General features: G+C 31.0%; 1 protein-coding gene, 1 long non-coding RNA gene and 1 other non-coding gene across 17 annotated transcripts in view; all 3 read left to right on the forward strand.

The window, feature by feature from the left end:
* LOC129908683 (protein alan shepard) overlaps positions 1-26,104 on the forward strand; it is a 487,297-nt gene that overhangs the window by 149,068 nt on the left and 312,125 nt on the right. Inside the window, exon 1 of one of the 15 annotated variants that reach the window (XM_055985370.1) lies at positions 13,575-13,812. The exons of the other annotated variants lie outside the window; for them this stretch is intronic. The gene's annotated coding sequence lies outside the window, so the exon portion shown is untranslated. Of the gene's footprint in view, positions 1-13,574; positions 13,813-26,104 lie in introns of those variants that run through there. 15 annotated transcript variants of the gene reach the window in all.
* On the forward strand, positions 2,281-2,443 carry LOC129912832 (U1 spliceosomal RNA). The gene has a single exon (XR_008771928.1). It is a non-coding gene; the product is annotated as a U1 spliceosomal RNA (small nuclear RNA).
* Positions 7,929-8,363, forward strand: LOC129908687 (uncharacterized). The gene is made up of 2 exons (XR_008771311.1): positions 7,929-8,208; positions 8,265-8,363. It is a non-coding gene; the product is annotated as an uncharacterized LOC129908687 (long non-coding RNA).

The following is a 26,104-nucleotide window of genomic DNA, read 5'->3' on the forward strand; positions in this document are numbered from 1 at the left end:
GAAAACGTAGCTTTTTATATAAAAAGGAAGGAGTAAGAGAGACTAGTAGGTAGAGAGATAGACAGACAGGAAGTTGCATGAATTGCACGAGAATTGAAATGGAATAAACACTCGAAGATTTATAGAGCTTAGAATCCAAGTTTGTTGGATGGGGGTTTTATTTTGGTTTTGGTTTTTAGTTTGGTTAGGAAAGGCCTCTTATTTTGGTGTTTTTTTTGTTACGAGAGTCCTCCTTGGTCGAGTGAAGGAGTTTGTCGCTTTTTGCTAAGGATTATGCAAAAACTTTTTCCACTGTACTTATTATCCTTGACCGGTAAAATTGTCGGTTTTTTTCTTTTTTTTTTTGTCGAAAAGAAAAAAAAGACGAAAGACTGACTGAAGGAGTGAATGTTTTCTGTTGCTGTGTTATGCCTTTTAACACCACCATCTCCACCATTGACCAAATAGACCCCCAGGTGCTAGTGTCCTTAGTCGCCACCGTGCGGTATTAAAAGCTGCCTGTTGTCGGTAATAAGAACGAACCTACATGAAACGAAGAGGCTTGCATGCATGCACCCTATATTCACGTGCATGTGCTGGGTTTTAGGTGAAAGACACACACAAGATTAATGACTTTGTTAGATGGATTCAGACACTTGGGAGTTGAGGATATTAATGAAGGATATCCCTTTATGCAGATAGACGCATAGAAAAGACCTTAAGGCTTCATATACCAACCATCCTATAGGGTACAAATAGGGTGCTTTAGACCTGGAAGCAATGAAAACCAAGGAAGCGAACTTGAACGAAACGAAAAGAGAGAACCAGAGAGATTTGTTTTGTTGCAATGTGTGTGTGTGTGTGCGGTTGGTCAAGGAAGGGATAACAATAAAATTTGTGTTTAGTTAAAATTTGTTAGTTCTTAAGGATTTAACCGACTGGAAAATTAGGGTTGTTAGAAATCTTCTTCCATATATGCAAGTTGTATACGTTGGTTGTATATAGTAATATGGTATGAAATTCATCAAGAACATATTTTAGGGTTAACATTCTTTGGGGTTTCCTTTGAAATGAGAAAACATTTGTTTCTAACATTCAAAACATGGAATAATAGCAAAATATGGCTATTTTGTATCCTTTCCACATTCAACCTAGATTATATATTGTGGAGGAGGTGTGTGTTGTATGTACTTAAATGAAGTTGAATAATTATTAAAATATGCCTACAATTTTGTATAGAAGAAGGAGATATAGGAAATGTTTCAAGTTGATGAATTTAATTTGCTCTTATATTGTTTGAAGCAAAATTATAGAACTAAGGACTTTAATATGAGTTGGATGTAATCAATTTCTTCAATTATATTGAAGTTCTCTTGAATAAGCAAGGTAAAATGAACATGATTTGGTAAATTATTGAAATTCTAGAAATTTTCACTCTCTGAACGGAAATTAGATGAAATCCAATAAATAGTTCTCTCATCAAAATTTCTGATTTTATCGGTTATTAGCTTTGAGTTTGGGATGTTGAAAAAATTACTATTAAACTTTTATTACCATTTTGGGAGCAATTTGTAGGAAGGAATTTGAGTTTAACAAACAGAACTTCTTGAACTTCTAATCAAACGACTGAAATTATTCCTTCTACTATCCGTCTATTTCCAAGAATTAATATTGGAACCATTCCTCTTCATCTAAAGTTGACCCAACTTCACAGCGAAATTTCTGTATTATATAAACTAGACTCGCTTCGACTTCCTACCTTCATAATTCTAGTCTCTAGTAAGGGTACAAGTATTAATTTAAATTGTAATTATTTATCAACTATACCCATATCTTTTTGTTAAATGCATCCTCTGTTATCAAAATTTTATTATTACAATTGTGTTTTGTTAAACAAGTGTATTTTTTCCATCCCTTTTTCATATTTTATTAACAAACCTCGACTACATTACAGTATACCTAGCTAATGCGACACCCAACAACACTTTTCGTTCATATTCCATACAAAATAATCAAAATTATACTGTGTATCTGATATTTCCATGCTAGAAGCTAGTACCAGCACAACCTCCAGCACTTCCACTTAGCTGAGCCTTCGCCTTCCCTATATTTCATATTAATCAAATTTATAAAATAATATCTGACGTCACATGATATGATACACACAAAAATACTCTTATTTGCTCGTATACCAAACCTAGGCCAAAGAAGTGGTTGATTTTTTCAATTTTATTTTCTTATAATTCACAGTGAGTTTTAACAAAAATTTTCATAAGACAACAAGTAAAATCAGCGTTAAGCATACTTACCTGGCGTAGGGGTTACCGTGATCATGAAGGCGGTTCCCCCGGAGCGAGGCTTGGCCATTGCACCTCGGCTGAGTTGACCTCTGCGATTGTTCCTAATGTGAATAACTCGTGCGTGTAATTTTTGGTAGCCGGGGATGGCGTTCGCGCCGCCCCGACATTAATATTATTTCATTTATATTTTAGATTAATAAATTAAGATTCGTAATAGAATTGAAAGTTGTATTTATAGATCAACATCTTATCTGTTTATTTTGTTGAAAATTCTCTTGATGGAAATGAAATTGATGCGTGCGATTTGCGATTGGAAGAAATTTTATGTATTTCTCTTTCAATACACTATTCTTTGGGTAAAAATAAATAAAATTCGTGAAGTGTTGATTGATATTAAAAACTATTTTGATTTACAAATTGTTAAGTTATATACCTATTGTATCGCCGTAAAAAATATATTTTTAATGCATTAACGTAGAAGTAAATTAGAACTAAAATAATATCATCAAGAGGTAGAGGTTATATCTTGTTTTCTCCTTTTTCAATGTTCGTTGAATGGTTGAATTATTTGCGAATTATTAGTTATTTATTTAATGTCTACTAAGGACATAAACATAACATTTCTTCTGTGGAAAAATAATTTTAAAAATTAATAATTTATGGAAAAATTGCCAAAACAAACGACCACAATTTGAAACTAAATCTTAAAGATTTGTGCCATCTAATTTCGCAGTGCATTTTTGCACAACTTAATTCTAAAATAGAACTTTTATAGGTTATTTTTTTTATCATTAAAGATAACATATTTTTTGCAATTTGAATAGGGACCTCCACCTCACTTGTTTTTGATTTATAGTGTAAATGTTTTCTTACACTGAAGGAAAAAACGCAACGTAAAATGTTGATTTAATGTTGAAAAAACTCACATAAAACATATTCAAATTAAAATTGAAAAAACGTAATAAAACTTTAAATTTTTGTCGCTCTAATTTCCTAAAGTGAGATAGCATGTTGATAAAGCATTCGCCTTGGGACCTTTTTTTTATTTATTTAAATTGATTCTTTTTTCAAAACAACTTTAAACTGACGGTGTTCTAGGTACTTTTCCGAAAAATAGTTGAATCAACGTGGTTTTCGTTGATTTTAAGTTGTTTTTCTCCTCAGTTCCTAGGTAGGTATAAGGGATCACAACAACAATTTAAATCATATCAATATCATGGTTAAAAGGGATAAAATTAGTAATGAAAAGGGTGAGAGTGTGTATTTGTATACCTTAATCAAAGAATGCAAAAAAAAGTCTTGTTACTGCCTAATATTCATTTCCACGATTTCACAATAATTAATCTCATTCTAATTTTATTGAGCTATTACACGTAAAGGTAAAATTGACATTTCTTCTGGTATATTTTACCATACCTACTACACTGATGAGGGAAAAACCGACTTAAAATAAACGAAAACCACGTTGATTCAACTATTTTTCGGAATGATTTTGCGTTGAAGACGAACATTTTAAATTCAAAGTAGAACATCGTTAGTTTAACTTGGTTTGCCGTTATAAAAAAAGCATACCTACATTTATTTAAAAAAAAAAAGAAATAATTGGCAGCCACTGGGGATCGAACCTGCAACTTTTGGGTCACTAGGCGAATGCTTTACCAACTTTCTATCTCATTGTTGGAAATAAGAGTGATAAAATGTAACAAAAGCTGAAGTCCGACAAAAATAAAAAGAATTCTTTAATGTTTCATGTTAGTTTTTTCAACATTAAATCAACGTTGAACATAGATATTACATTTTACGTTGCGTTTTTTTCCTCAGTGTATGAAGAAGAAAAAAACGTAAACAAGAATTTGTTTATGTTTTGTAGACTTTATGAAATAAATTCAATTTTATATTTTGTTTTGACCTGTACACCAAAATAATGCGTTTCGCCCAGGCACAACAGTTAAGCTCATCAGTAAGATGCTGTTGTACCCTTCTTATACGCAAAATTTGTAGTTGATGATTACCAACTATAGTTAAATATACCTTACCTATGTATGTATGTATGCTGCTTCAATTTTTCAAAAGTTTCTTCTTTGTGTGGTGTTTTTGTTCTTTTTTTTTGACGTGATAACTGATAACGTCTTATAAATCGATGAACCATGGCAGCCACCACAAAAAAGTGACGCCATTTTCTAACGTTACACTCTCGCACTTTCGCAGTGCGGCAAAAAATTTCAATTCAAAATTAAAAATAAACTATTAGAGATACAACAATCTTCTATAGCTTATTTGAAAGATAATAACTTAAGGCTTAATCCAAATAAAGGATTTTTAAAAATTCCGTCATTTAATAGGGTAAACAGGGGTAAAACGCAAAGATGAAATTTGGGCTAAAATCTAAACGCAAAGTCGTAGAGAATTGATTTTTTTGCTATAGATAGATGAGACTAATTTAAGAATAACTGCATTTAAGAAAAAATTCCAAAAAATGATGATTTTGGGTAAAGGAAATTTTTTTGACAATTCTAAAGATGCCAGGTGAAAAATGAGGGAAAAAAATTAGGGGTCTGATACGGATTTTTTTCCAACACTCTGCGTTTCGAAATATGAATTTTTGAAAAACACCTTGTTTTTTTAGGGGTATTTTTGGGTAATTTTTGATTTTTAGCTTTTTTTAGAGCGTTCAAAAATTCTAAACTTATAGGACATGTAGGTTTTGGCCTTATGCATTCATGTGCAAAAACTTGAAAACGTTTAGTGAGTTTTGATTGAATAACGAAAGAAACAAGTTAAAAAAAAAAACGTTTTTTGATCGTTTTTAACCGATTTTCATCGTTTTTATTTTTATCTTTTTTTCTTTAATAGATACAGGAATAAAGTATATGGAGTAATGATAGACCATGACTACGACTGTATGTGTGCGAAGTTTCAATCATTTTAGTAAACACAATTTTGGGACAACGGTAAAATAAAATTTTAGAATTCAACATGTTATAACTTTTGACAAAGAGCAGATAGAAATTTTATTAAATTTTTCTGAGCATCCTGATACAATTACCTTTCATTTGGTAAATTACACATAACGATAGACTAACTACAAGCTACACAATGTTAAATCAAGGAACTTGCGAAAAACCTCAAAACACCAGTGGAGATCTGTTGCCACCCGAACAGCCACCAGTGTGGGAAGCTGGGAAGTACCGTAATCTCAGTCTGGAAATTCGATATGGTTGACTTTAAAAAATTCTAACTTCTCTTGTAGTTATCTTTGAAATGAGATTGATATGTCATATGAAAGGTGAAATAATAAGCTTTCACATGGGAAATTTGTTTATAAATTGTCAAACAAAAAAATTGATTCCATAGCCTGAGAACATAAAAATAAATGTTTTTTTTGCTTTTTTTAATGAAATTTGATCGAGTTCAAAAAATTCTAGCTCTTTTTGTAGATGTCTCATAGACCTGATAAGAGAAAAAAATAGAATTAAGATAAAAGATAAAAATTCATCTTTTTTTGCTTTTTTTTTTGATGAAAATGATTGTTTTCAATAATTTTTTTTTATACTTTTTGCACATTTTTTTTAATAACTAAAGTTAGGCTATCCTATATTCTCCAAAAAGAAAAAAAGTAATGTAAATAGGTACTTAAAAAAAAAAATATAGGTACCTACACTCAGAGAAAAAATAATAGTATATTTTAATAGTTAAAACCAGGATAACTATTTTAAATAATCATTATTAACTATTTAAATAGTCACATAATTTAAACTGTTTTAATAGTAAAATTGACTATTAATAGTTAATTTGGAGAATACGTGTAGGTGTAGATACCATTTCAATAGTTATCCTGATATTAACTATTTTGTTCTCTGAGTGTAAGTGTTCTTTTATTTTCATTGGTTTCATTTATTTTTCATCTACCTTCAAAAATTACTTAAAACACAAAACCTATCTCGGCGCTTTGATTTTTTTTTGTATAACACGTGATTTCCGCCATCAAGTTCATAATTATTCTCTTTGAACACAAAGAGAGAAAAAACCTAGGTATCTAGCTTTTGTCATCCTTTGTATGCTATACCGGCATCATCATCATCTTCCTAACAACCCCACAATTTGTTACATTTTTTCTATTAAAAAAAAGTATCATAACCAGTCCAAAATTCTATGCCATGTGCGGTGCCTTGCCTGATGATTATTTTACAACCAAAAGTACCAACTTAACAAAATAAAAAAAAAAAACAAATAAAATACAATTCCTTATAACAACGACAAATAAAAAAAATAATCTAAAAAAAATTGTAAGCTTTTAAGAGAAATTTCATAGAAACCAAACCAAACCCAAAGCAAAAAGCAACATCCATTAAAGAGAAAGAATCATACAATCGAAGAGATACTCGTATCTAAAATAAAAACTTGTCTGTCTCTGAATTTCATACACAAACAAAACAAAAAACAACCCACCCAACCTAACCTACCCCATCATCATAATCATCATCAAAAACAAAATAAAATAATACCTAAGTTTTGTCATCATATTTTACCTATCTCGTCCTTTTGCATTATTTTTATTCCTTTTTTTTCGAAATGAAAAAAAAAAAAGTAATAATAATAACTCGGACTAAACAAAGCGTCTTTATACCTACCTTTCGACTACACTGGCACTGTTACTTTGATATCAAAAAAAAAGAGTGTCATCCATATTAAAGTCTTTGCTTCGTCGTCGTTCATCGTTGTATAGAGTCAGTGGTCTAAGTGAAGCATAAAATGCGATATTGCAAGTGTAAAATGCCTTGCGGCGGCCTTCACTTATACATATGCATTTTTTTTTTTTTGCATCACACAGAGACAGATAGATAGGAATATAATATTCACCGTCAGTGTTACCGCCCTCGCGTTTCTCTCCACTTTTAACCATCATCATCCACATCCACTCCATGATGATGATGATGGCATATATAGCGGCAATGGCATGCCATGAAGTACTTGTTTCTATGAGGTATGAGGTTGATGGTGAGGTACTACAACACAATGTAGGTATATTCTCTCTGTGTATATATATAGTTTTAGAGCCCATATTTTGCCGCATGCGATGCGAATTCAGTTGAAGTTCGATGTTCGGGCGAAACGGTTCTTTTTTTCATAAATAAAAAAAAAAGTTATAAATTATTTATTTTCTTATAAAACAAAAGAGAAGAAAAAAAAACAATATTTTTAAACAGTTTGTTGTTTACTCTAACTCCCACAAATCGGTCTTTAAATACTCACTCACTTACTCAAACTCCCCCTAGCGGAATATTCATACAAACTCCAACACAACTCATCCCATTTCTGTCTCGTTTTTGAGTTGAAATTTATTACAAAAAGGAAATTGAAGGAACAAAAAAACGTCAGAAACTAACCAAATTAACGGTGCGTACGTGTTTTTAAATCTTTCTGTGTCTCAGGGTGCATTTAACCCCCCCAACAAAACAGACACTTTCTTTCTCCCTTTGTCTTCATAGAACGTTTTCTCTCTCGCTCTCTGTCAAAATAACCAGCGCAATCTACCGGCAACATTAGAACTTTTTAATTTTTTTTTTTGTCGAAAATACAAAAAATCTGCAAAAAAGAAAAACAGAAAATAAGAAAAAAAAACGAAATAAAGCAAAGAAATCACGTAAAACTCGTTTTTTTCTTCTTCTTCTTCGTCTTTGCCGTTGGTGTAGTCTCGTAGTCGCAGTCACCGTCATTGCTGCCGCCGTCGTTGCTTATATCAATAAATTCTTGTTGTTTTTCCTTTGATTCCTGGTTCGTTGTTGATACCATCCACTCAAGACTTGCAAATTTCTGTATATTGTTTGTTTGTCCATTTGTCGTAGTCTCGTAATTTCGTGGTCGGAAATTCCTGTTTATGACCTTTTTTTTTTCTTGCTCCCAAACAAAAGACAGACTTAATCATTCCGTGAGTTGTCTTTTTTGTGCATTTTTTTTTCTGTCTAAAAATATTTGCATTTACAGTTTTTCCAATACAAAAAAAAAAACCATCTATCGCCCGTCATCATCAAAAAAAAACCTACATCAACTTCAGCTCTAGCATCATCATCATCATCATCAACATCATCATCAGTCATCTCTTTTTCATATTCATCATTTTTAACGGTATTTTTAGTGTGCATCTAGAAAAAAGATGAGGAAAAATAAGAACTTTCCTAATCTTTTTTGAGTTGTTTGAAAAAAATATATAAAATCGATCGAAATGCGTCTGAGATTCCTTAATTAGAATTGCAAGGCAAGCAAACGAGGCGTCTGTGTGTTGTCTTGCTGCCAACGCCAACCCAAACCAACCCCACACTGAACCACTCACCCACTCATCCCCTATAACTTGGACAACAAAGCATAAATTCCTAGAAAACAATACAAAAACAGAAAAGTTATAAAACTAAAACAAAAAATGAAAATGAAAATGAAAACACCCCAGACACACACACACATTCACAATAACAACGACTATAAAAGCTTGATGAAGCTTTCCCCCACTTCACCCTATAAAAGTTGTTTATGTGTTGGTGAAATTCTCCCCCAAAAAAATGGCTAAGAAAAGAGTGCAAGTGTATTTGAGTAAAAATTTTCGAAATAAATCATCGAAAAAATTAAAATCGAAAACCGAAATGTCTGTCTGTCTGTCTGTAAGTCTGTTTGTTTATTTATCTGGTGTGTGTCTAGGGGATGGAAAGTGTTGCCAAAATGAAATTGAATTTTTTAAAATCGTCTCAAGAGAGTTGTTTTTCTTTATTTTCGTTCTTTTTGGTTTCTAAAGTGGCTTCAATTAGGTGTTTCAGGATGTTTGTTTGTTTTTTTCTTTCTTTTTCTTTTTTCTCCTTTCATTCGCGTGTGAAAAAGATTAGAAATCAAGTGTCTGGAGAGACTTCTTGAAATAGTTTCACAATCATAAAACTTAATGGTTTTGAATTTGAATCTAATTTTCTAGAAAATACACAAAAGACTCTTTTTTTTTGTTGGGTAGGGTTATGGAGGTATTAAAAAGGGCGATGGCAGCAGCCAGCAGAGTCAGAAACCAGACAGATCTAACAGAGAAAAAGAGTCCTCTGGTGTGCGGTTACGTTGGAAATGTTTTTGAAGAAGAAGAGTATTTTTGAAATGTAAATGTCTGCGTGAAAGCTTACGTTTTAGATTATTTGGACTTTTTACACTATTTTTTCTTATTAACTCTTTATGAAACTATGAGTTACATTTATCCTGAAATTTAAAGAGATATTCTGTTAAAATTCTAAAAAGTATGTATAGGGTTGCCATTCACTAAATATTAAAACAATATTTTTAAAGAATTTTATTTAAATGAAAGTTCGTTGAATTAAAACTTGCATTTTTTAAATAGAAACTAGTCAAAGATATCAACGTGCGATTCGCGCGATTAAAAAAAAATCGCAAATAACTTTTTAGACTCATCGGCATTTGTTTGTAGTTTGTCGTTACAAAAAAGGGTAAATCATAATGCGATTGGCGCGATTCGAAAATAAAAAACCTTACATAAACTGAAAACCATCGCCATTTATTATAAAATATAAAAAGTAGGACAACTTATAGTATAAAAATATAAACATTTTTGAATAGAAGTTAATCAAACAACTAAATGTGTGATTCGCGCGATTCAAAAAATTATCATATATCTCGTAAAGATCTTCGTAGGAGGACAATTAACAGTGCAAAAAAAGAAAGATTTTTAGTAGAAATTAGTCAATTATCTTAAAGTGCGATTCGCGTGATTCAATAAAATCTTATAGATACTCAGAATCATCTTGATAAATGATATATCAACTAACAAAAAGAGACCATTTTCAATAGAAGCTAGGCAAGGTGCGATTCGCGCGATTCAAAAACAATTCTACAAATATGTATGAGTTAAGGCGATCGATTGAGATTCCTAAACTAATGAATCGCGCATCAGCAGTGTTGTATATTTTCTGACTTTAAATAATGATGTTAAGCGATTTGCGCGATTAAGGAACATTTTATAAAAAGCTGTCAACATATACAGCTTATTAAAGCGGAGTTTCAATGACATCAAGAACTATAACTGCATTCGTAGTGTTGCATTTTTCTCGCGATTCGAGCGATTAAGTTACAAAATACTATATATACAATAATCGTGTTATGTAATTTGTGAGATTTTTTTTAAAACAATGTTTTTCGAAGTTTTATCACCCTTCCCCTGCTGAAATTTTAAAAAGTACTTCCAAAAACGATCATAATGAATTTTTCATCAAGTCAAGAACCTGAAAAGCGATTTGCGATTTGGTGTCCAAAGCCAGTTCACAAAAAGATCAACTTTTACATGAAAGAATATTTCTGTAAAGTTTCTATTGAGATGACTTTTGCACGATTTAATTGCGCATATAGAAAGTGTGTCATCTTATTAAAAAAAAGAGTTTTCATCCAGCTTTGCGATTCGAGGACTGGATATGCGATTGGTGCGATTTAAAAAAAGTGTTCCCTTACGGGTGCGGCTCCCTTCAATTAATAAAAAAAAATATTAAATTTTCTTAAAGATTTATAACTTTGGAATTAATTGACACAAATTGATACACGATTTGCGCGATTCAAAAAGAGTGTATGGTCGAGTGTGATTCGTATAATATCTAAAATTTCTTAAATTTATATCATTCTTCTTTAAAATAAGATCACAAAAAGAATTAAAAAACCGTGATTAGCGCTTTAAAAAAAATGCCTGCAGAAAATGCGCGATTCGCGTGATTTAATAAAAAATAAGTTTTCATTGATCTGGGGAATTCACCAATAATCCTTTCAATAAGACTGCAAACAATCCGATTCAAAATTAGTGTACTGCAAGATGTGCGATTAGCGTGATTTGACAAGAAATCACTATGGGTTTTCAAAACTATACAATTTTAGGTCTTTTTTTTGTAGAAAAATTGAAACGCGATTGGCGTGATTCAAAAAAAGTGTACACTAAGAGGGGCGATTCGGGTGGTTTGGTAAAAAATCGATTTTTAGAAAGATTCAAAAATAAATATACAATTTAAAAGTGTTTAGGGCCACGTCATCCAATAATAAAATATTGTGACGGTGTTAATAAGAATCTAGAAAATTACTTTTTGGCGATTCGAAAAATTGGTATTGGTGAATCAATTTTTCTCAGCCACTTGGATTTTTCTTAAGATTCATGCAATCCAAACTTTTAAACTCTCAAACTTGAAATATTTTGACACTACCCTATCTTCATCCTATATATACCTTCAAGTCTACCTACCTAACTAATATTGACTAACTCCATACCATTACAATAAAATTCAGTTCACCTCTCATACTCATATTTTTGAATTAAATTTATTGTTTCATGTCAAAACCTCTCAAATAAAACCTTAAATTACCAAAGTTTATTCTCGACCGCATCTTTACGTTACACGAGATGAAGAGTACAGATAGAATACCTACGAGAGAGTGTATTATTCATCACGAAAAGTTTTCTTTTACTTTGTTTTTGAACTATACATCGACCGATACGACCGACCGACAAACTCTGATGCTACTGCTACTTCTCCTTGGGAATGAAGCTCCCAAGATAGAGAAGCTCTTGAGGCTGTCTAAGAAGTTTCAAAAACATCTTCGTCTGGTTATATGCATTATTATATCCAACGAGTGTATACCCGTATCGCCCCCGGAACTAAGAATATTTCTCTGCTTCTTCGTCGTCGCCATATACAACGCCACAACGCCAAGTGCACGCAGTATGCTGCTGCTGCTACCATTCTTTGGAAATTGCGCAAAAATTTAATATTCTTGAGAGCACACACCCTGTCTATGCCCATAAACACTTTATCTTCGTCTCGCTCTCGTCCCAAATACGGCCAATAAACACAAACACACATTCACACACAGGCCACACATGTGTGTACAGTAGAGCTCCATATGTAGAACGGTTTGAGTCAAGTGCAGCCAATACTTCAGGTGCGTGCCAATTCTCCAGGAAAAGCATACGATTATTCGCAAAAAAGTGTGCAAAAAAAAAATTGCAAACTAACAACGAAAAACACAAAAAAAAAACAGTATCAGCCATACTCGTCGTCGAAAAACAACAACAACCAAAGGCAGGCAGTGTACGGTCTCTCTAAACCATATTAAATGTGCATTCCTGCAGCTAACAACATATCCGCTACGCGAAACGGAACATTGCCGCCACATGCTGCCTTTGGCCTAGCTCGCTGTTTGCTTGCTGCCTGAGCTGCACACCATCTGCAGAGCCACGTTAGGCAGTCATAAAAACCTCCTCACTGTGTTTTTATCTGTGTGTGTGTTTGTGTGTGTTGTATTGGAGCGAATTGCTGTAAATGCCTTTTGGCCATTGTCGCCATTGGTACCGGTGAAATCGTGCGGAAAATTCGCATAGAAACAGGGGATACCCTTACCCAGTCTGCTAGTCAGTCAACCAGCCAGCCATTACCCAGGCCCAAGGGGGAATTGACGATGTCCGAGGGGAACAAATGATGACGACGGACGGCCAACCGATGTTGTACAAGAAATACCGCAAAAGAACAACCTTTCCAATAGTGTTTGTCGTCGCTGCCGTCCACCAGAAGTAGTCTGGTCTGGGTTTCAATTTAGTTTTTAGTTAGTTTTTTTTTTTTTTTGCTTTGTTGTTCGAGGGGATGTAGTTTTTTTCCTTCTTCTCTTTTATATGACGAGTTTTTTGATTATGTCTTTTTGGTTGGTTTGGTCTAACGTTGTTTAATTGGTGACCAAGTGTCTGTAAAATATTTCAAATACTCGTACAACACAACAAAAACCAAAATTAAATGGGGTACCACAGGTTTAACTAACTAGGCCAGTACTTTTTTTTAAATTGCAAATTGCAATTAATTACAGTACAGACGCATTTGGATCGTTTATCATATCTTTTTTCAACAAACTAGCGTGTTAACTTATCATCATTACTATTGTTTTTACAGTTATTACAATTTAAAAACAAGTTAAGAAAGAATCTACAACAACAACATTCTCTTGTCGACGTACCTTCACCTAGAAATTACCAAACAAGTGCAGTGACTCAATATCATCATCATCATAATCATAAAAATCAACACAATTAATTTGTATCGTTAACAAACCAGAACAAATTACTGGAAACATAAAAAAAAAATAAAGTAAATAAAAAATATATTTCCGGCTTCTGTGCGAAAAAAAAGTGAATTAAAATAATAGAAAGAAAATATTTGAAGAAAAAAATTGCAAATAATTGCAAATTGTACTTTTGTTACACACTGTTGCATCTTAAGATAAGTTCTTGTGAACATAACAGGAAAATAGTGATTTATTGTTGTGTGGTTTTTTTGTTGTTGTTGCTTTTGTTGTGCTGTTTAACTTATAATTAGATTTTTTTTTCGGAACAACAAAAGGAAGTCGTCTGCATCGTCTCATACATAGCAGAAGAAATCATCTTTTTTAATTGGAGTAAGACTATACTTGCAGAAGCAATCAACAAAGGTGCAACCAGCAACTTTGTTGTCGAAGAAAATTTTTTCTTCGAAAGGTAGGTTGGGTTTTTATATTCTTTTAATGTTTATAAAACAAAAAAAATAATAATGAAGAGAAATAGATTAACTTACTGTAACGGTAAATTCCATAAGACTTATATTCTATGGTGGAATAGAAAAGTTTTTGAAAAAAATTAAATTTAATTAAGAATCAATGTTCGCATAGATTTTCGAAACATTGTTCGAATGATTTTGAAGAGTATTGAATATCAGAAGCAGATTTCATTTTTAACAAAACGGGTATAGACCAGGGTCGATAATTTTTGAAACCAAAAAAAATCATAGTAGAATGAAACCCATTGGAAAAGGAAGTGAATATGATGAAAATTAAAGGAAAAATAAATTACGGGCGAGCCGAGTTCGGGAAGTGGGTGGGTTGAGTTTTTAATGGTAAAAAACGGTATATCTCGATTTCCGGCAAAACTACAAATTCTATAGAAAAAAGTTGTATGGCAAAGTTGTAGGTAATAAAAAGATCTACAACTTTTGTATCAACAATTTTTTCACATAACCTCAAAATTTATGTGAAAAATTCAAAAAACCGAGTTTTTGGTTTTTTATTTTTATCTTTTTCAAAAACAAAAATTTTTCTACGAAATTTGGTGAAAACTTACCTTATTATGTCCCAAACACACTGTAATTTATTTGATTTAAAATATTAATTTGTTTACCTTATTTTGACTTAATACCAAAAAAACACCCTAATTTTCAATCGAAAATTCACGTGTCAAAATATCAGCTTTTTTCAAAAAGTCGATTGGAATTTTCTTCGTTAAAATGTCTATTTTCTGATGGTGTTAAAAAAAATTTACATTAGAATACTATAGAACATGTTCTCGTAAAATTCAAAAAATGAAAAAAGCTTGAATTCGAAAAAATTTCTTTATCATTGTTTACAATTTTGGCCTATTTATTCAATTTTACACTTTAATTACTCAAAAAACGTAAGATTTATCAATGTTACATGAAATCTTACGTTTTTTGAGTAATTAAAGTGTAAATTTGAATAAATAGGCCTAAATTGTAAACAATGATACAAAAATTTTTTCGAATTCAAGCTTTTTTCATATTTTGAATTTTACGAGAATATGTTCTATAGTATACTAATGTAAATTTTTTTTTACACCATCAGAAAATAGACATTTTAACGAAGGAAATTCCAACCGACTTTTTGAAAAAAGCTGATATTTTGACACGTGAATTTTCGATTGAAAATTAGGGTGTTTTTTTGGTATTAAGTCAAAATAAGGTAAACAAATTAATATTTTAAATCAAATAAATTACAGTGTGTTTGGGACATAATAAGGTAAGTTTTCACCAAATTTCGTAGAAAAATTTTTGTTTTTGAAAAAGATAAAAATAAAAAACCAAAAACTCGGTTTTTTGAATTTTTCACATAAATTTTGAGGTTATGTGAAAAAATTGTTGATACAAAAGTTGTAGATTTTTTTATTACCTACAACTTTGCTATACAACTTTTTTCTAAAGAATTTTTAGTTTTGCCGGAAATCGAGATATACCATTTTTTACCATTAAAAACTCAACCCACCCACTTCCCGAACTTGGTTCGCCCGTAATTTATTTTTCCTTTCATTTTTATCATATTCACCTCCTTTTCCAATGGGTTTCATCCTACTATGATTTTTTTGTACTTTTTAATGTTTTTGAAGGCATCGGCACTGGTCTAGTAGTCAATTTTCCAAAAATCAATCTATACTCGAAAAAAAAAACAGTTAAAATAAAGCATTTTTGACATATATTATTATTAAACTATCAAAAGTCAACTTCAAAATTATGATCGAATGTTCGATTAAATAAGTTAAAAATTGTATTCCAGAAAAAAAAAAAATAACATACAAATTTCCAAATATAAGCCAATAATTCAGGTGCGTGCCAATTCTCCAGGAAAAGCATACGATTACACTGCACATTCGCACATTATTCGCAAAAAGTGTGTTTTTTAATAATAATTTGACAGAAATTTATACAAATTTTTGAAGGTAATAAAATTAGAGCTTAAAAAAATAAACCAAACATTTGAAAAAAGATCATTCAACGGATTTAGTTTATGAATGATATTTCGATAAAATTAAATTTTCGAAACATTTTTTCGAATTGTATAGTTGGAATGAATTGAAAAAAAAAAAAAAAAACAAATTATAGCTATTTTCAATAAAGTAGGTACTCATATTTTATTGTAAAAAATATTTAAAACAAACATTGAATTTACATTAATTTTTTATATTGAAAATAAAATATTTTCAACTTTATTGATACAAAACATTTGCAAATTTTATTAATATAAAAGTTATCTATTGAAATTTCCACTATTAAATTGACACTAAAAATCCATTTAAATATTTTTTTTTTTGAATTTTAAATCATTTTGAACCATTGTTGAGAATAATGTACAGAAATCAATTCAAAAATTTGATAAGTAAAATTATGATTTTTTACAAGAGATAAAAAAACCTGAAACGAAAAAGATGTTAAAATTGTCCAATTTTCAATAAATCGCAGCGAATATATGAATTTTTTACTAACAAAACCTTAAAATTTAACAAATAGCCGCACTTGCTTAAAAATGTATTTAAGAATAATCGTTCAACTGTTGTTATTCATTTAAATTGAGAAAAAGGTTGCGCATACGCCATAGTGACCTGTTTCATTTAAAACTTTTAAAAACATACAACACACAAAAATTTTCCAGACCGTTGTTTATTTTTGTATGTGCAGAATGACTTTTGCTGATTTCGACAGCAAGATAAGTTTTTAGGAGCTCTAGTTTTTAAATACATAAAGAGACACACATATTCATAAAGGAGATGGCACATATTTCTATGGAGCTTGGGCCCAGTTTGTGCACTAACAAAATTGGTAATCAAATGAAAGGTGACGATAAGCACATTACGTGGGTAAAATATTTTCAAATTTGTTAGTGGGGTTTTGGAGATATTTGAGTTTGAAGTTTCGGATTTCAAAATCAAGATTTCAGCTATTTTTTCGAACAATTAATCGTAGAATGCGTAATAATGGATGTACAAAAAGAAAATTGGTATCAAATGAAAGATATTTGTCTTGTCTATAAATCTGTATCAAAAATCTTTATCTATGTTAAAAAAAATAAAACATATTAGGTATTTACTTCTCAAAAAGTGATTTTTTTTAAACGAGGCCTTTGGCACATCGAAATATCAAAATATTCATTGGTGGCTTAATGTGTAACCTTTAATTCTATATATAAAACAGTTCTATAAATCATACAAAAACCTTATAATAAGCAAAATACACAAAAACGCGCTGAAATATGCCTATTTAATAATAATAAGAATAGAAACTATAGTTCAGTCAATGGGGAAAAATCCGAAAAAAGTTATGACGTCAGCTGAGTTTGAATGCAGTATTGAAGAGGGGTTTATCCCAAGTACAAATCTCAGTTTACGTATTGTTTGGTCTTGTCCCACAAGAAAAACCGCCATTTTGAAAAACTCATTTGTCTCAATATCTCGAGAACGACTGGTCGAATAGCAGTCACTGATTGTGTTTTGTATTGTCAACCTCAAAACTCCTAATGAGCTCAATATGCCTGTGATTTTCTCATATCCTTTTATTATCCCCCTCAACCCTTTATTTGATATAAGTATCCTTGAAATTGAAAGCTAAAACCTTAGACAAAAATATCTAATCTTCTGTTGTCACATAAAAAAAATATTAAACAATTTAAGAGTAACTCACACCTACAAATAAAAAAAAAAAATAAATAAATAAAAACAAAACAACGCATAACAGCAATGTTTCTCAAGTGAATGAACCCCAAGATGAGATTCCCTCCCCCATTCTACCGAAAAAACGCAGATTAAAAATGAAAATCAAACAGAAAAACAGCAAGCTTCTGCTGATCTCTGTGTTGTATCTGTATCTTTGCTCTCTCTAGAAGTTCATCATCAGTTTGCCTTCAAGAATAGAATTGCTTTTTTGCTATTTAAGCAGCGCAATCTTTTTCTTGGCGTCTTGTTCTATCTTAGTGCCTATTTCAATTTTTTTTTTTAGTACAGTAGGGATATCTACATCACATTTTGGAAAAAAATGCAAAATCTTTTTTAAATAAATTCTATAATGAAATTAAAATATGTACCTTTAAACGGCTTCAAAGTATGTATCATTTCTAATTGATTGAAATAATTAAATGATTGTAAAGTGGGCGTTTTGGTGGGCGTATTTTCATAACTAAAAATCTAAATGAAAAAAAAAAAAAAATATTAATTAATAATCGAAAAACTGATTTTTGCTGGAGGAGCTTTTTGTCTGTAAGCCCCTTTAAGAATTTTTAATTTTTTCCAGTTTACCATTTATCTTGTCCCACTGTTATTCCTTAGTGAAATGTTATGAATCTGCACACGTTTTGCACATCTTTTGTCTTCTCTTCTCGTTTCCAGAATCTTTTCTTATTTCATATTGTTTGCATGCACCCGATTACTCTGGTTGTACCCCCAAACCCCTCCTACCCCCTCCTTTTGAGTTAAGTTTATATTGTTGATGTTGTCTGTTGTGTGTATTTTTCAAACAAGAAAATGAAATGTATGAAGTGAAAGACAAGAACGTGTCCATTGAAAATTATTAATCTCTTGGGAGACATTGGCATTGTGTTATAGTTTTTTTTTTTTTTTTTTGGTCCTGATATAAAATTCAAAGAAGAAGAGAAGGAGATTCCAAAAGGGACATGAAATTCTACGTGAAGAAACAAACAAAAAATTTCACAAAAAAAGGGTTTACTTTTTTTTTTGGTAAATTTCGAAGAAAACACGTTCACCTTCATTGGAATTGTTAAACTAACCAAACGATTGAACGTGGACCTTGACGTCCTTTATATATTAGCTTCAAGAGAGTATTGTATAAGGTTGTGTATAGTATTGTGCTGGATATTTTTTGCAACATGTGATTGAACGAAAATGGGAAAGAGAAAGTGGAATAATAACATAAAAAGACTCGTAATGGTGTTAAGGGTTTTGTTTCGGACACAGAGCTGTCGGAGTTAATTTAATTTTTTGTAGAATTTCTTTAATTTAAAACGGATATTGATTTTGAATCCAAAATGTCAATTTGAAGTTTTTTTTTTTAATTTAGCTTGCCTTAAATAAAGTTTCCAATATTTTATGAATTTTTGGTATAAATTTTTAAATTTTACAATTCCCTTTGTATGCTCATTTTTTAATGTAAATTTTAAATAAATTTTCAAAATCGTTACTTTGTAACTTTTCACGCTTAACAATAAATTAATTTCATTGTAACTCGTCAATTCTTTACACTCCATTATGTACATTTTACAATAAAATAAAAATCCTTTGAAAGTGTAACTGCAGTCATAAATAATGTTACGCACAATCGACCGCCACATAAGTTGCTTAACATAATACGCAACTCACGCCTCGAGTTAAATCCGTCTGATTGGCATTTAAGGCCGTATCAACCCTGTTGTAGTGATACAGACAGTCAGAGACAAGGACCCAAAACAAAAAAAAATAAAAAATCTCTGCAAAGTTAAATAATAAAAAAGAGAACAAGAAAATTCTGTAAAAAAAAAAACATTAAATAAATGCATTTTTTTTTTCTTTTTTGTGAAAAAGAATCTTGAAAATGCCGTGAATTTATTTTTTTTTAGTTGTTGAATACAATTAAGGCAGAACACACAAAGCAGATTAAAATAAATTTACTCGGATTTTGCTTATTACTTGACTTGTTTTTTTTTCTACAATTTTTTTTTTATTATATTTTTTCACTTTTTGATTCTCAGGGCAAGCTGCAATATTTTTTTCAGATTCTTACTCTTTTAATATCTACGAACATCACGACGCGAATCGGTTTCCAAATGGATTCACCTATATTTTTCCTCAAATAACTGGTACACAGTGGGGCATAGTGTATGGAAAAGTTTGGAAAAAAACTAGAAGAAATTAGATAATAAGAAATAGCCGCGTGTTAACAAAAAAATAATTTTTTTTTCAATGTTTTTGACTTTTGCTCCTAGAGGGCGCGATGTGATTCAATTTCATGCAACGTCATATAGCTATTAACCAGCGGGAGACCAAGACGCTTCCAACTATACCTCATTTCTCAATTTGGGACCAGTAGTTTAGGAGCTATGGTGTCACAGATGAACGTTTCACACATACCAGTTTAAAAGAATAATTTTTCTTTTGGCTTTGCCGTAGTCAGGTAATAAAAGAGCATTCTTGTATTTATGAAAAAGTATGTAGGGCTATTATTCATTCATTTATTCTTATTCATTTCATTTACTTTACTAAAGCTTTGCAAAGAAGAGGGTTATGTACATTTTAAACCGATTTTTATGCATGTGGGTATGTATGTTCTCTCATAATTTCTAAGATACAAATCCTAATTTAATAAATGAGGTATCGTTGAAAGCGTCTTGATATTGCGCTGGTTAAACGCCATGTAACGTTCTCTGATACAGCGCCCTCTACAGACAAAAGTCATTAACTAATTGGGTTTTGGTTTTTGAACTTATTTTGCTTTGAAATTTTCAATTGATCATCCAAGCTCAAACACCTTAAATGTAGTTAACAAAATTTAAGATTTATTACTTTTGCCTCTAGATGGCGCCATATAAGATGCTTTAACTTAGCCTATTATCCAAGACGCTTTTAACGATATATATTTTTTCAAATTATGATAAGTAGTTTAAAAGTTATAAGGTTACAAACATACATAAAAATTGTAATAGAAAAAAAAAAACAGCTTTTAGGATGCACTTTCCCCACACAAGTCTAAATATTAATTTTTTCTAATTAGCAAAAAAAGTATATGGGTTGGGGTCAAAATTCTTTTGTCAAAATTCTGCTTTTAAAATTCTAACAGTACTTTGTCAATTTTTTGTAATATTCGTATTTTTTGATAGGTAAATCAATAGATTTAAAAACATTGAGAAAAGGTTTTTAATGATAAATATCTTCTTATAAGAAAGTCCAGTACTCTAAGCAGTTTGAAAATAATTTGTGATGGTTAAACAGCAAGCATTTGAGAAAATACCAACCTAAAAAAAACATTTATGAGGTGTATTTTGGCAAAGTAAACGCATATGATAAAAAAAAGCAGAATTTGCAGAATTTTTTTGTAAGAATTTTTTGGCAGAATTTTGAAAAGCAGAATTTTGAAAGACAATAGAAAAAAGGGATCGGGTCAAAATTCTGCTTTTCAAAATTCTGCCAGCATTATATTTGAACAAAAAAAATTCTGCTAATTCTGTTGAATTCTGCGCTGGCTAAAGAAAAATACACCTCATTAATGCAATTCAACATTGGTACTTTCCTAAATTTTTTTATTTAAGTGTCGCAAATATTTTTTAAAATGCATATACTGACTTTTTTTTTCAAATAAAATATGTATACTAATTGGAACCGATGTTGTATACCTATTCTTATTCAAATTTTTGAATATTCATCTCTATTTGATAAATTAATAAATTTTTAGTTATATTCGGAAATGTTCAATATTTAAAACCTTTTCTTAATATTTTCAAATTTATTCATTTATAAAACAAAAATTAATTTGCATTTAAAAAATGACAAATTATGTAGGTAAGTAATCAAATAAGCAGATAATTTTTCAAAAAGATGATTTTACAGAATCATCCTTTTTTTATTTTTTGCAGAATTTTGAAAAGCAGAATTATGAAAAGCAGAATTTTGACAAAAGAATTTTGACCCCGGCAGAATTTTGACCCCAACCCTAGAAAAAAGCAGAATTTTGAATAATAGAATTTTCTTAAGAAAAGCAGTATTTTGAAAATCAGAATTTTGACCCGGTCGCAAAGTATATTTGTCCCACTATCATCCTACAACGAGACGACCACACCCAGACTCAAAGGCAAAAAAAAAAAAAAAATTGCAAAATAAATATGCAAAAACCAAAACGAAAAAAAAAAAAAAAAGATTTTCTATTTTCCTTCATTACTTTTCTGATGGTGTTGTACTCGAATACGCGCGAGTATTTAGCATTTTGTATTCATTGGCTTTCCGTTTCCTTACTTCATATTTATTCCGGTGTATCTTTGCTTATTTTAATTTTTTTTTCTCTTTTTTTGCGATATCATTGCGCAGAAATACGCAGTAAAAAAAAAGAATGGTTAAGTGCAACTTGCGTTGCCGCTGCTGCTGCCGCCGCCATCTGTCGGATAAACAAATCTAATTATGAATAAATTAACTTCCGCCTTGACAGAGTTGAATTGCAATTAATTGTTCAAGGAAAGTGTAAGAGAAAGGGGGGGGGGGGGGAAAGTTAGGGTACCTCTAGAGACTGTAAAGATATACGTATACAAAAAAAAAATGCGTACAAAATTTCATACTGCACCCTGCTCATCGCCACCGTGCGTCGTCGTCGAAGGTCATGATGATCATTAATTTTGTGTCGTCTCTTTCCCTTTTGGTGCATTATGTGCGCCCCCTTGTGGACGCGTAGGACTCTACTATATTTTCTCTTTTTTTTTTTTCGTTGTATTCCAACCATCCAATGAATAAGTAATAAACGAATGGCAAAGATGGAGTGTGCACTTGGTTGGATGACCCGAAACTACCAGTACACTATAATAGCTCCTATAGCTGCTACTGCTAATGCTTAACGGTATTTGTATGTAATTAAATTTTCTGTATGCAGAACAGAGTGCGCCCCAAGCCAGAGGGCGAAAGTGGACCGGGGGATCTGTAGACTGAGAAGAAGACGACGACGATGACGGGCGATATGGTTATGGGTATGACGATGGACACAGACTATGGGACGGTCCCGAGAGTGAGAGAGTAGAGATGAACGAACAAAACAAAAACCAAGCAAAGGGCTTTTGCTTGAGTGGAATAGTAAACGAACGAGCCAGTGCAGTAGCACTAGCAAACAATAGAACTTCGGGGTTTCAGTTTTAGCAGGGGTAGTTTTTTATTTTTTTTTAATATATTTTTTTGAGGAGTGTACACTTTTTGAGAAGAAAAAGGAGGGATTTTTGTCTTGTCTTGTTATTTTTTTTTAGAGGAGAGTATTTCGTCTACTGTGCTGCTTTAGCATTTTAACAACCAACTATAAGGATTTGTTTTCGTTTGTTGTAGGAATTAGTTATGCAGTTTGATCTTTTACTTAAATTTTCGAGAAACGAAAAATTTTTGCTGATTCTCTTTAGACAAAAAAAAAAAATACATCATCTCATCAAAGTCGAGTGCGGACAAAAGAGAAAGGAGGAGAGACGATGTAGAAACAATTATTTGGAAAGTTATTCTTTGTGTCCTAGTTTTTTTTTGCTTTTTCTTGTTTATTTGTTTAGCTGTTTTACGAAGATATAAAGAGATTTTTTTTCTTGCATCGAAATATTTATGTCAATTTGCTTTTTTTTATCAAAAGTATTCAGATTTAAGTAGCTATATTGAATTTTCTATATAAATATTTTTGAGAAAACATCATTAGTTTTATAGCTTCTTTAAGGGTCCTTTATAGTCTATTTAATAGACCCGAGCTCCAGAGCAAAAATAGAACAAATTCGTTCAAGACTTTTTATTGGCGATTATGGTTCCTTGGCATACAAGAATACTCCAGCCAAAAGTGCTACTAAATCCATTGGTGCATTTCTGAGAAAACGGCAACACTGGTCGGTTTTCAGTTTTTTTGATTTAACTCGAAAACCAAGCCTGACTTTGAAATTGTTCAAAGACACTTTTCATAGCAAATTAAATTTTCTGTCAAGTTAAGATGGTTAAAAAATTTTAAAAATTATTTTTGACTAAAATTCTAACCTAAAATCAAAGAAAAAAAAGTTAAAAAATTGACAATTTTATTTTTTTTTACTAAATCAAGGGGCATTTTGTGTCTGTAGCCGGGACGTCCAAACTTTGTACTAATGAAATAAAGTAGAGGTAAAATCCTTTGATAATACGTAATTTTTAATTTTTTTTGTCAAGAAACAACTTAAATGTACCTATTCAAAAACTAGCACTTTTTCTAAATTTTTGACTTTTTTAGTGAAAAGCAAGTTTTTAAAACTCGATAAAATCCTATTAATTGGTAACTTTTAGACTTTTAAAGTAAACATACTTCGAGGGATTGATTTAATATAAACTAAATATGACAAACAAAAAAATTTATTTGCATCCTTATGGCCTTTTGTGCAATTTTGTGTATGTGCATTTTTATAAATTCGGGTCGAATGGATGGACGGAGAGCCATTAGCTTTGGTCTATTGCATAGAAGAACATTTAATACCAACTCTTTTACTGTTTTCAATGGCCTGAAAAACAATTCTTGTAAAATCCGCGACCAACGAAAAGTTTCTCTTGAAAAACGAAAAAAATACTGTAATGAGTTTGAAACAAAATAGCTCAGGCAAATTAGTAAATCAAATTGCACTTTTCGCGGGACAAATTTTTTTCATGGAACGTGTTTAGGTGAATGTCCTTATCGTAAAAGTGAATTTTTTGGGATGATAAGATATCGGGAACAGCCGCCATCTTGGAAAAGAGGTTGGTGCCGTTTTTATTTTATAACTCCATTTTTACTCATTTAAACCAAAAATGTCCGAGGATAGACTTATTCACAATTAAATTATCTAAAAAATGATATACAAATGAATTCCGTGAGTTAGTTAAATTCAATTTTATAGTCGGTCAAAGTCCAAATTCTTCTCGCAAGGTTAAGACAATATGATATTTTTTCAAATATCTGAAGAACTTTTGATTTGTTTGGGATTTTCTTCAAGAATGAATTATAGCACTTTTGATTATCTATAAAATGAGCCCTTTATCTAAACTGTAACCAACATAATGTATAAGCCATCTAACGTCGAAGTTCACATTCTACTAGTCAAAAGTGAGAAAATAACAAGTTTTCTTCTATTAGACCGAGCAAATTTTTGAAGTGGAGGTATAACCAAAATATAAGTAAACAGTTTTTTAACTATATTCGTCTAAATATTGAATTCAAAGTTTGAAATCTTTAATGTTAACCTTTATATGGTTTTCGAGGTTTTAAATGAAGTGAATTTTCCAATTAACGTGAATAAGCTAAAGTGACACTATTTAAGATTCTAAATATAAGAACTGATGCCCTGTCATTTTTCCAAAACATGAACACCTCAATCTCAGCATTACGATAAGTATAACTCAAGATATGAGGTGTGTAAGCCGTTACCTTTTCGAGACTATTGTGTTTAATTTTTGATTGTTTATTTGAACTATTGAAATCCCAAATAAGTTCAGTTAAAAAATCGTATATCATGACCTCGACGTTTGGTTGCTTCTACAATGTGATGGTTACAAAAACAATAAAGGGTTCATTTCATAGATAATTAAAAGTGCTATAATTCATTCTTGAAGAAAATCCCAAACAAATCAAAAGTTCTTCAGATATTTGAAAAAATGTCATATTGTCTTAACCGAGCGAGAAGAACCCGGACTTTGACCGACTATAAAATTGAATTTAACTAACTCACGGAATTCATTTGTATATCATTTTTAAGATAATTTAATTGATAATAAGTTTATCCTCGGACATTTTTGGTTTAAATGAGTAAAAATGGAGTTATAAAATAAAAACGGCACCGACCTCTTTTCCAAGATGGCGGCTGTTCCCGATATCTTATCATCCCAAAAAATTCATTCAGGACATTCACCTAAACACGTTCCATGAAAAAAATTTGTCCCGCGAAAAGTGCAATTTGATTTACTAATTTGCCTGAGCTATTTTGTTTCAAACTCATTACAGTATTTTTTTCGTTTTTCAAGAGAAACTTTTCGTTGGTCGCGGATTTTACAAGAATTGTTTTTCAGGCCATTGAAAACAGTAAAAGAGTTGGTATTAAATGTTCTTCTATGCAATAGACCAAAGCTAATGGCTCTCCGTCCATCCATTCGACCCGAATTTATAAAAATGCACATACACAAAATTGCACAAAAGGCCATAAGGATGCAAATAAATTTTTTTGTTTGTCATATTTAGTTTATATTAAATCAATCCCTCGAAGTATGTTTACTTTAAAAGTCTAAAAGTTACCAATTAATAGGATTTTATCGAGTTTTAAAAACTTGCTTTTCACTAAAAAAGTCAAAAATTTAGAAAAAGTGCTAGTTTTTGAATAGGTACATTTAAGTTGTTTCTTGACAAAAAAAATTAAAAATTGCATATTATCAAAGGATTTTACCTCTACTTTATTTCATTAGTACAAAGTTTGGACGTCTCGGCTACATACACAAAATGCCCCTTGATTTAGTAAAAAAAAATAAAATTGTCAATTTTTTAACT

The sequence above is a fragment of the Episyrphus balteatus genome, chromosome 2, assembly GCF_945859705.1.
Source record: "Episyrphus balteatus chromosome 2, idEpiBalt1.1, whole genome shotgun sequence".
Lineage (NCBI taxonomy): Eukaryota > Metazoa > Arthropoda > Insecta > Diptera > Syrphidae > Episyrphus > Episyrphus balteatus.